This window comes from Salmo salar, chromosome 10 (genome assembly GCF_965601325.2).
Source record: "Salmo salar chromosome 10, fSalSal1, whole genome shotgun sequence".
Taxonomy (NCBI): Eukaryota; Metazoa; Chordata; class Actinopteri; order Salmoniformes; family Salmonidae; genus Salmo; species Salmo salar.
Genome location: NC_138300.1, coordinates 121,106,007 through 121,118,619, shown reverse-complemented (window position 1 = coordinate 121,118,619; position 12,613 = coordinate 121,106,007).

Below are 12,613 nucleotides of genomic sequence, written 5' to 3'. Positions count from 1 at the left end.
CTCTGCATACGAGCCATTACAAATCCCAAGAGGTTTCGGATCTTGCTTCCTTCCTTCACTCTCATTTCGAGCACACTTGCTGCCAGTCCAGGGATTGGACAGGCAGTGGATTCATCTGTGGTGCAGACTCTCCTGAAGCCGCTCTGGCCACCCAGTTGAGGCAACGAGGAAGAGGATGAAGAAATGGAAGGCAGTTCTGGGGTAGGGAACGCAGACTGCATTGGTTTCATACTGGTAAAAGTGCATGTAGTCATGGTGGGTGAGATGCTGCTGCTTTGTTAGAGCAGGGATCGGCAACAGGCCAATACCGTCCCACGAGGGATTTTTTCTTGCCCCCCGAAGTCTTGTGAAAAAAAAGAAAGTATTTTTATTTTTTATCAGGATTTTTTTCCCTCAGTAAAATCAATGTAATCAAAGTATGAAAATATTGTTATTTTCAAATACAATCTCTATTTGGGCTTAGTTGTGGTCAATTTGTAATGGACAAATTATTATAATTATGTTCTGGCCCCCCAACCATCCGCTTCAAGAAAAATCGTCCACCAGCTGAATCTAGTTGCCTAACCCTGTGTTAGAGGGTCCCTCAACTTCCATTTGCTGTGATTCCAGTCCTTTTCTAATCCTTTGAAAAATGCATGTCAGTTTTTAAAAGCTGAATTCCCTAGTAAATCCTTTTTTTTGGTTTTCAGGAAGATACGATGACGATGATAATCTTCCTCCTTCTCCAAACCACTGGACTAGATGGAAATAAGTTTACCTCCGACGCCGACTGATGCTGGGGTATGTCTGTAAAGTTTACCTCCAACCCCGACTGATGCTGGGGTATGTCTGTAAGGTTTACCTCCGACCCCGACTGATGCTGGGGTAAGTCTGTAAGGTTTACCTCCTGTTCCGACAAATGCTGGGGTAAGTTGTAGCACAGAGAGAGAAAGAGAGGAGGAGGATGAGAGAGAGAGAGAGAGAGAGAGAGAGAGAGAGGGAGAGAGAGAGACATTCCATTGGCTGTCCTATCCTAAATCTGTGTGTGTGTGTGTGTGTGTGTGTGTGTGTGTGTGTGTGTGTGTGTGTGTGTGTGTGTGTGTGTGTGTGTGTGTTTGAACATGCCTGATTAAACATAGTTTTTAATATGATGCAATGAGGCATTAAAACAAGACTAAGCTGTGGAAACATGAAATGAGAGATAGTACCTAGTCATGTATTACACTGTCTCTCAAAATCTCTCAAATGGGTTGTCAAAAACAAGGCAGACACCTGGCTGGAAGAACCTGCAGTTAAAAGACAAGTTCAGAGAGGCATTGTGTATTTATTTTTCACCGCTTTGGCAGCATGATAACATGAGAGACATAAGATCATTTGGAAGCCATTAAAATATGAACAGCTGACATAGCCTATGGTTAGTAGGTCTCCTACACACACACACACACACACACACACACACACACACACACACACACACACACACACACACACACACACACACACACACACACACCACACACACACAGAGAGAGAGAGAGGGCCATCTGGTGTTGGGGAAATGACTGCCTGGAGGATGTCTTTTTGAGGGGAGGGGAACACAGGGGGAGTTGTGGTGAACAACTCAGCAGTCCCCATCCTCATCACACCTCATAGCCCTCACTGCTGAGTGACCCAGAAAAGGAAAGTGATTTGGCACATTAAAATGGGAAGTTTTATTATCAATTATTAAGATGATTGCACTCAAGTTCATTGTTTTAACATGGTTAGTAGTAAGAGCCCAGAAAAGGGTAGATAAATCTTTGTCAGGACATACGACATCCTTTCATCTTTCTGTGTTGTGGCGGGGAAACCGCCTATCACCTCACATTATGTTTATCTACACAATAGCCGACCTGATTCTCCTGCTCCCTCATCCCAGAGTAGTAAAGTGACTTGACATGAGGCAGTTGCTGAGGAGCTCATATGGAACCAGTGCAGTGTTATAATGCTGCATTTCTGCCTCACAGAATACACAGACCCATCTCCCCAGACAGCCAATCACTATCTCTCACACTGAGCACAGACATTCAGTCCCCGGAGAGAACAGGCAAACTGCAGAATCACACAGCACAGCTGCCGACATGTCTGAATCTGCCTCTTGTGGACATTGATGGCATTCCACTGTGCTGTGAAATTGGAGCACCCGGTTTATGTCACCTTGTCTGTCGTACACTCTGTATAACAGCCTGCAGTGCTGAGCATCCCCACCTTGTGGCGAAATACTGAAATGGTTCAATTCAGGAGGCTAGAGAGACTGGGTACTGTATTGATTATATGGTTCAGGTCAAACAGGATTTTCACAAGCAATGGGAAAACACTCTGCCAAACTTTAAAGACATGCTCCGGGAACTTTGGCAACTAATATCCAGCTTTGGGCTGGATATGTCAATATCTAGGTTATACATGTAATTTATGAGCAGAATTATTTTCTTACCTCCCATTTAAAAAAACAAAAAACAAAACCCTAGTTTCTAGAAGCTGTGCTTCTGCATTTTCCTTAAATTTGTCCCCATGTGGGCCAGTCCCCTAGCAACTAGAATTCTAGCCAATGAGCTTCAGCCCCTCGCCATTTGAGAGAGAGAGAGAGAGAGAGAGAGAGAGAGAGAGAGAGAGAGTGACGTGTTGCACGCAATTGTAATTTTTACAGTCTAAAAAGTATACAAAAGTACCGGAAATCAGTTGAATAAAGATCTGTCCTTTCACTGGTCTAGACAAGGGTTTCGATATTTGGATGTTATTTTAACACCATGCGCATCAGGAAAATATTCTAAGGGGTGAGCCATGGCAGCAAAGGGGTGAGCAAGACGATCAATGGTGTCCATTTGTTTCTTGTTTGATGAATATGGACCCTGAAAGTTTCATTTCAATGTAATTTCAATAAGAGTAGTCTTGCTGAAATGGCCATTCATGTAAATTTGTTTAGGGAAACGGCATACCTAGTCAGTTGTACAGCTGAATGTATTCAACTGAAATGGGTGTTCCGCTTTTAACTCAACCCCTCTGAATCAGAGAGGGGGGGGGGGGGGGGGGCTGCCTTAATTGACGTCCAAGTCATCGGAGCCTGGGGAGCAATTGTTTTTGGCGGTTAACTGCCTTGCTCAAGGGCAAAACGGCAGATTTTTGGGGGGGGACAGTTGGGCTACTCTGAGATTCAAAGCAGCGACTTTTCAGTTACTGGGGCCAATACTCTTAACCGCTAGACTACCTGCCGCTACCTGTCGTTTACATTAGTCACCTGAGTGTCATCTCCCTGACGGTCATGATACTGAGTGTTCCTGCAGGAATAGCTCTTCCTCTGAAGGAAGAATGTTATACAGGTTAGTTTCAGTAAAAACAAAAAAAGGAAGACCTGCAAGAGATACATTTTAATGGCCAGACATTTCAAGTTTTCTTAGTCATATGTATGGGATACGCATTGGTATACTTCGTCCAATGAAATGATTAGTCGCAGGTTCCTTCCATAGCAGATGAGAAAATAGGAACGTCCCAGTTCCTGTAGTTATGTCGCTGCCTCGGTACACAGATCTGAAAATAGCCTTGCCTCAAGCCGTTCAATGGTTTGTTTTGTTGTCTGGCAACATGAGATTTACCTGGATACTGTATAAAACATGAGATTAACCTGGATACTGTATAAAACATGAGATTAACCTGGATACTGTATAAAACATGAGATTAACCTGGATACTGTATAAAACATGAGATTTACCTGGATACTATATAAAACCTGAGATTAACCTGGATACTGTATAAAACATGAGATTAACCTCGATACTGTATAAAACATGAGATTAACCTCGATACTGTATAAAACATGAGATTAACCTGGATACTGTATAAAACATGAGATTAACCTGGATACTGTATAAAACATGAGATTAACCTCGATACTGTATAAAACCTGAGATTAACCTGGATACTGTATAAAACATGAGATTAACCTGGATACTGTATAAAACCTGAGATTAACCTGGATACTGTATAAAACATGAGATTTACCTGGATACTGTATAAAACATGAGATTAACCTGGATACTGTATAAAACATGAGATTAACCTGGATACTGTATAAAACATGAGATTAACCTGGATACTGTATAAAACATGAGATTAACCTGGATACTGTATAAAACATGAGATTTACCTGGATACTGTATAAAACATGAGATTAACCTGGATACTGTATAAAACATGAGATTAACCTGGATACTGTATAAAACATGAGATTAACCTGGATACTGTATAAAACATGAGATTAACCTGTACTGTTGCTGCAGGATTATTTTTTTCCTGCTGTAGCGAACTGGCTCAGATTAAGATCCTGTATATGGCATTAGCCTGGTCCTGGATCTCTTTGTGTTTTGTTGTCAACATGTTTGACAACGACCATAGGAGTTGGCAAGACAGCATAGAAACCAGGCTAATATGACATTGATTAGACCTGTGTGGGGCTTCCAGTAAATACTGTAGGTAGTTGCCATTCTAGGTAGGTAGGTAGTTGAGGATAGTTGAGGATAGGTCCTGGCCATAATAGGTAGGTAGTTGAGGATAGGTCCTGGCCATAATAGGTAGGTAGTTGAGGATAGGTGAGGATAGGTCCTGGCCATAATAGGTAGGTAGTTGAGGATAGGTGAGGATAGGTCCTGGCCATAATAGGTAGGTGGTTGAGGATAGGTGAGGATAGGTCCTGGCCATAATAGGTAGGTAGTTGAGGATAGTTGAGGATAGGTCCTGGCCATACTAGGTAGGTAGTTGAGGATAGGTGAGGATTGGTCCTGGTCATACTAGGTAGGTAGTTGAGGATAGGTCCTGGCCATAATAGGTAGGTAGTTGAGGATAGGTCCTGGCCATAATAGGTAGGTAGTTGAGGATAGGTGAGGATAGGTCCTGGTCATACTAGGTAGGTAGTTGAGGATAGGTGAGGATAGGTCCTGGCCATACTAGGTAGATTGGTGAGGATAGGTCCTGGCCATACTAGGTAGGTAGTTGAGGATAGGTGAGGATAGGTCCTGGCCATAATAGGTAGGTAGTTGAGGATAGTTGAGGATAGGTCCTGGCCATAATAGGTAGGTAGTTGAGGATAGGTCCTGGCCATAATAGGTAGGTAGTTGAGGATAGGTCCTGGCCATAATAGGTAGGTAGTTGAGGATAGGTCCTGGCCATACTAGGTAGGTAGTTGAGGATAGGTGAGGATAGGTCCTGGTCATAATAGGTAGGTAGTTGAGGATAGTTGAGGATAGGTCCTGGCCATACTAGGTAGATTGGTGAGGATAGGTCCTGGCCATACTAGGTAGGTAGTTGAGGATAGGTGAGGATAGGTCCTGGCCATAATAGGTAGGTAGTTGAGGATAGGTCCTGGCCATTCTAGGTAGGTAGTTGAGGATAGGTGAGGATAGGTCCTGGCCATAATAGGTAGGTAGTTGAGGATAGTTGAGGATAGGTCCTGGCCATAATAGGTAGGTAGTTGAGGATAGGTCCTGGCCATTCTAGGTAGGTAGTTAAGGATAGGTCCTGGCCATTCTAGGTAGGTAGTTGAGGATAGGTCCTGGCCATTCTAGGTAGGTAGTTGAGGATAGGTCCTGGCCATTCTAGGTAGGTAGTTGAGGATAGGTGCAGAGCAACAGCAACAAAATGCAGAGCAAAAAAATCACATTACACAGAAAACGCACAACCCTGAAAATATGTCACTGAAGCGGAGCAAAAATGTTGTGGTTCGTGATGTGGTATGTTTGTCAAACATGGGATTTATAAAAATGCACAAAATCAAATAATTTTAAAAAAACCCAGAAAGCTTCAGAGCGACTTGTCTCCTCAGGATGTGAAATGTTGTTTTTTTATTTAAAAAGTGGGTTCTAGAATTTATTTTAAATAGGTTACCATTTGTGATGTATCCATAGAATGTATATCTGTCTATATTGTCTTTTTAAAAGTATTGTAACTTATTTCATGGGCACCAGATCGTCTATGTCCCTTATTGACCATGGGTTGTTTTCCCCCAAGGCGGCCGGGCTGCAAAGTTCTATTTAATACCGTCTGGGACTATAGTCAATTTACATCTAAGATGATGACATTGATTTGCATTTAAACGTCAACATCGTCAATGGACCCATACTCTCTGGAGAGGAGAAAGAAGAAGACAGACAGAAAGAAAGTCATGAGTCATTTATTGATAACAAGCATTTAATTGAGAGAAGATGCCTTTCCATTGTACCCTGTTAACTAAAACCACATCCTGCTGTCTATGTCAGTAAGTTCAGCGAGGCTAGTCTTCTATGTAACTGGTTGTAGCTGACAGAGACAGCTGTGTCAGCGTAGATGGCCTTTACTGAATCTATATCCGTGTCCAGCTGAGGACGTCTTTAGAGGTCAGTAAGTAGCACAGCCCTCCTACAGAGACAAACCCAGTTAGTGAACTACCTTAAACCCAGGATTAAACAGTACTAGACACAATACCTTCAATAATAAACGAGAGCGAGAGAGAGAGACAACACAACCAGTTAAACACTGCAGCACTGTCACACAACCACACACAATATATTTACCTCAGGAAACCAGTTACCTCAAAAACCAGTTAACCATCACATGGAGTTAAAAAAAGAAGATTATACTGGACAGAATACCTTCAAGAATAATAAGGAGTACAACAGGGAGCTGGAGACCTGCTGTATACCCTACCAGGCTGATCAGACAGGTCTGGGGAGCTGGAGACCTGCTGTATACCCTACCAGGCTGATCAGACAGGTCTGGGGAGCTGGAGACCTGCTGTATACCCTACCAGGCTGATCAGACAGGTCTGGGGAGCTGGAGACCTGCTGTATACCCTACCAGGCTGATCAGACAGGTCTAGGGAGCTGGAGACCAGCTGTATACCCTACCAGGCTGATCAGACAGGTCTGGGGAGCTGGAGACCTGCTGTATACCCTACCAGGCTGATCAGACAGGTCTAGGGAGCTGGAGACCTGCTGTATACCCTACCAGGCTGATCAGACAGGTCTGGGTAGCTGGAGACCTGCTGTATACCCTACCAGGCTGATCAGACAGGTCTGGGTAGCTGGAGACCTGCTGTATACCCTACCAGGCTGATCAGACAGGTCTAGGGAGCTGGAGACCTGCTGTATACCCTACCAGGCTGATCAGACAGGTCTGGGGAGCTGGAGACCAGCTGTATACCCTACCAGGCTGATCAGACAGGTCTGGGTAGCTGGAGACCAGCTGTATACCCTACCAGGCTGATCAGACAGGTCTGGGGAGCTGGAGACCTGCTGTATACCCTACCAGGCTGATCAGACAGGTCTGGGGAGCTGGAGACCTGCTGTATACCCTACCAGGCTGATCAGACAGGTCTGGGTAGCTGGAGACCTGCTGTATACCCTACCAGGCTGATCAGACAGGTCTAGGGAGCTGGAGACCAGCTGTATACCCTACCAGGCTGATCAGACAGGTCTAGGGAGCTGGAGACCTGCTGTATACCCTACCAGGCTGATCAGACAGGTCTGGGTAGCTGGAGACCTGCTGTATACCCTACCAGGCTGATCAGACAGGTCTGGGGAGCTGGAGACCTGCTGTATACCCTACCAGGCTGATCAGACAGGTCTGGGTAGCTGGAGACCTGCTGTATACCCTACCAGGCTGATCAGACAGGTCTAGGGAGCTGGAGACCTGCTGTATACCCTACCAGGCTGATCAGACAGGTCTGGGGAGCTGGAGACCTGCTGTATACCCTATCAGAATGATCAGACAGGTCTAGGGAGCTGGAGACCTGCTGTATACCCTATCAGAATGATCAGACAGGTCTGGGTAGCTGGAGACCTGCTGTATACCCTACCAGGCTGATCAGACAGGTCTGGGGAGCTGGAGACCTGCTGTGTATCCTACCAGGCTGATCAGACAGGTCTGGGGAGCTGGAGACCTGCTGTATACCCTACCAGGCTGATCAGACAGGTCTAGGGAGCTGGAGACCAGCTGTATACCCTACCAGGCTGATCAGACAGGTCTAGGGAGCTGGAGACCTGCTGTATACCCTACCAGGCTGATCAGACAGGTCTGGGTAGCTGGAGACCTGCTGTATACCCTACCAGGCTGATCAGACAGGTCTGGGTAGCTGGAGACCTGCTGTATACCCTACCAGGCTGATCAGACAGGTCTGGGTAGCTGGAGACCTGCTGTATACCCTACCAGGCTGATCAGACAGGTCTGGGGAGCTGGAGACCTGCTGTATACCCTACCAGGCTGATCAGACAGGTCTGGGTAGCTGGAGACCTGCTGTATACCCTACCAGGCTGATCAGACAGGTCTAGGGAGCTGGAGACCTGCTGTATACCCTACCAAGCTGATCAGACAGGTCTGGGGAGCTGGAGACCTGCTGTATACCCTACCAGGCTGATCAGACAGGTCTGGGTAGCTGGAGACCTGCTGTATACCCTACCAGGCTGATCAGACAGGTCTAGGGAGCTGGAGACCTGCTGTATACCCTACCAGGCTGATCAGACAGGTCTGGGGAGCTGGAGACCTGCTGTATACCCTATCAGAATGATCAGACAGGTCTAGGGAGCTGGAGACCTGCTGTATACCCTACCAGGCTGATCAGACAGGTCTGGGTAGCTGGAGACCTGCTGTATACCCTATCAGGCTGATCAGACAGGTCTGGGTAGCTGGAGACCAGCTGTAAACATTGAAAGGATATACAATCTACATATCTACCTCTATCACTCCAGTATCCCCATTGTAAATATGGTATTGGCACTGACCCTGGAACTGACCCTGTACATAACTACTGACCCTGGAACTGACCCTGTATATAGCTACTGTCCCTGTATATACAGTTGAAGTCGGAAGTTTACATACACCTTAGCCAAATACATTTAATCTCAGTTTTTCACTATTCTTGACATTTAATCCTAGTAAAAAATTCCCTGTCTTAGGTCATTTAGAATCACCACTTTATTTTAAGAATGTGAAATGTCAGAATAATAGTACAGAGAATGATTTATTTCAGCTTTTATTTCTTTCATCACATTCCCAGTGGGTCAGAAGTTTACATACACTCAATTAGTATTTGGTAGTATTGCCTTAAACAATTTAAACTTGGGTCAAACGTTTCAGGTAGCCTTCCACAAGCTTCCCACAATAAGTTGGGTGAATTTTGGCCCATTCCTCCTGACAGAGCTGGTGTAACTGAGTCAGGTTTGTAGGCCTCCTTGCTCGCACACGCTTTTTCAGTTCTGCCCAGAAATTTTCTATAGGATTGAGGTCAGGGCTTTGTGATGGCCACTCCAATATCTTGACTTTGTTGTCCTTAAGCCATTTTACCACAACTTTGGAAGTATGCTTGGGGTCATTGTCCATTTGGAAGACCCATTTGTGACCAAGCTTTAACTTCCTGACTGATGTCTTTAGATGTTGCTTCAATATATCCACATCATTTTCTATCCTCATGATGCCATCTATTTTGTGAAGTCCCCCAGTCCCTCCTGCAGCACAGCACCCCCACAACATGATGCTGCCACCCCCGTGCTTCACGGTTGGGATGTTGACATTGATTACTACTGATATTGATTACTACTGATATTGATTACTGCTGATATTGATTACTACTGGTATTGATTACTACTGGTATTGATTACTGCTGATATTGATTACTGCTGATATTGATTACTGCTGACATTGATTACTGCTGATATTGATTACTACTGATATTGATTACTACTGATAACTACTGATATTGATTACTGCATTGTTGGGAAAGAGCTGGTGTAACAGTGTAGGTTCCGTCCCTCTCTTCGCCCCAACCTGGGCTCGAACCAGGGACACGTGCACACATCAACAACTGACACCCCACGAAGCATCGTTACCCATCGCGCCACAAAAGCCGCGGCCCTTGCAACGCAAAGGGAAACCCTACTTCAAGTCTCAGAGCGAGTGACGTCACCGATTGAAACGCTACTAGCGCGTACCACCGCTAACTAGCTAGCCATTTCACATCGGTTACACTGGCAAGAAAGGTATTTCACTGTACTTGTGCACATGACAATAAAACTTGAATCTCTAGGTTACTAGGCAGATACACTATACCGTACAGAGTATTTATAGAACAGCACCCAGTGGGCAGTCAGCCTGAATGTGGTGCACAGACACCATTGGGAAAATGACAGGAATGGGAGGAACATGTAAGATTATGCTTCGAGTGGCACACTATGTTCCTATCATGCTACACGTCATACCGCACGTCATGCCACACGTCATGCCACACCCCATGCCACACCACATGCCACACGTCATGCTGCACGTCATGCCACACGTCATGCCACACGTCATGCCACACATCATGCCACATGTAATGCCACACCCCATGCCACACATAATGCCACACCACATGCCACACAACATGCCACACAACATGCTACACAACATGCCACACAACATGCCACACGTCATGCCTCACAACATGCCACACAGCATGCCGCACGTCATGCCTCACAACATGCCACACAACATGACATATAGAACCCTCCTCCAGCAGGCTGTGGTCCATCTGTGGTAGCCCACTGACTCCACTCTCAAAAAAAACAAGTAGGTCATTTTGTTAATGACCTGGGGGGTATTTCAAGTAGGACATACAGACAGTATAGGGTTTTACTATTGACCGGGCCTCTGTATTGAACAGACATACAGACAGTATAGGGTTTTACTATTGACCGGGCCTCTGTATTGAACAGACATACAGACAGTATAGGGTTTTACTATTGACCGGACCTCTGTATTGAACAGACATACAGACAGTATAGGTTTTACTATTGACCGGACCTCTGTATTGAACAGACATACAGACAGTATAGGGTTTTACTATTGACCGGACCTCTGTATTGAACAGACATACAGACAGTATAGGGTTTTACTATTGACCGGGCCTCTGTATTGAACAGACATACAGACAGTATAGGGTTTTACTATTGACCGGGCCTCTGTATTGAACAGACATACAGACAGTATAGGGTTTTACTATTGACCGGACCTCTGTATTGAACAGACATACAGACAGTATAGGGTTTTACTATTGACCGGGCCTCTGTATTGAACAGACATACAGACAGTATAGGGTTTTACTATTGACCGGGCCTCTGTATTGAACAGACATGTATTGAACTATCCACTTACAGTACCGTCTTATCAAATATACACAATGTTATATCCATTCACCAGCAGTTTGACTGACATTGGCCCATAGGGGTATATGGTTATTACATAACAGCACAGATTTATAGTATGCCAATGGCCACCATCCAGACCTGGGTTAAAATGCTATTTGGAATCACTTTAAATACTTTAGCTGTTCTTGACTGGCGCAATGGAACCAATAGAAGAATCCCAGAAGTGCAAACCACGCCCACCTGGCACTCCAGGCAGGCTTATGTAATAGCTCAACATATTTGAAAGATTGATAGTATGCCCACTTCCCACACATTATAGCATCCTTTACTAAATATAGTCCTATATGGTAATGATGCAGTGGTTCCCAACCTTTTTGGAACTGTGGCACACCTTGATAGGATATAACATGTCCCTATTGATTTATATAGTGGTAATGACCTCCAAGCCATCTGATCCATACTGCAAACCATCTAGGTTCTGGTGACAAACGGTGTTATTAAATAGGGTTTATTTGAAATATTATTTATAGTTTTAATAGTTCCTTACTCATGATGGTTAATTTGTGTGTACCCATTTTAAAAACGTCTCGCAAAAATCTGCCCAGAAAAAAAACTAAAATGTAGGTCCGGTAAGTAAAATAGATATTTAGTTTTGAACCGCTTTGTGCTACAGACAAGTGGTTTTGTGCATTGTAAAGGTGTAACCACGGATACAAAGCCATGCTCCGTTGGTTTCCATGGCAGAGGCTGTAGTATAACTAAGTTCAGAGCCATATTAAGAAATACTGTAACTGACTTCTGGTTAAGCCTAATCACATTTACCTGTGCTAATGGTTTTCACAGACGAATCAAAATGATACATATGATTTTGTTAACAAATGACTGCTCTATTCAAAATTATAACAAACTAATTGCAGCATTACCGAAAAAAAAATGGAAGTGGCAGGTGGAAGGGGGAGAAGTGAGGAACTTGTCTGTCGGCCCTGCATTAAAGACCAAAATTGGTTAAAGAAAAATTGGGATGAATAAAAAAAGTATACCGGTGCATTAGTTTACTCCAATTAGGGGAGCGATGAATGATAGGGCTAGGGTGATCGGAGGATATTGGGGATTGGAAATGATGCAGACAATTACATTGATAGAAGGCACACTCTATCTGCACTAGTAAAGCTCATCTGCCTGTGCCCTCAAATGAGACAAATGCATAGAGATAGATAGAGGACTCATCTTCATATCTGTGCCATTATAGCGTATGTGACAGCATTGGCAGCGCTATTGAGGCTACAACCCATAGGAATCCCCACCCAGATGACTACGTTAATAACTACTTTAAAATGGTGGAAGCCCTCAATGGCGCTGCCCATTATTAAAATGGCCTTTTGGCTGCTAGAGGCCTCTATCATTCTCTATGGGGTGACTCTATTACCAACCAATCATTAGGGAACATATTC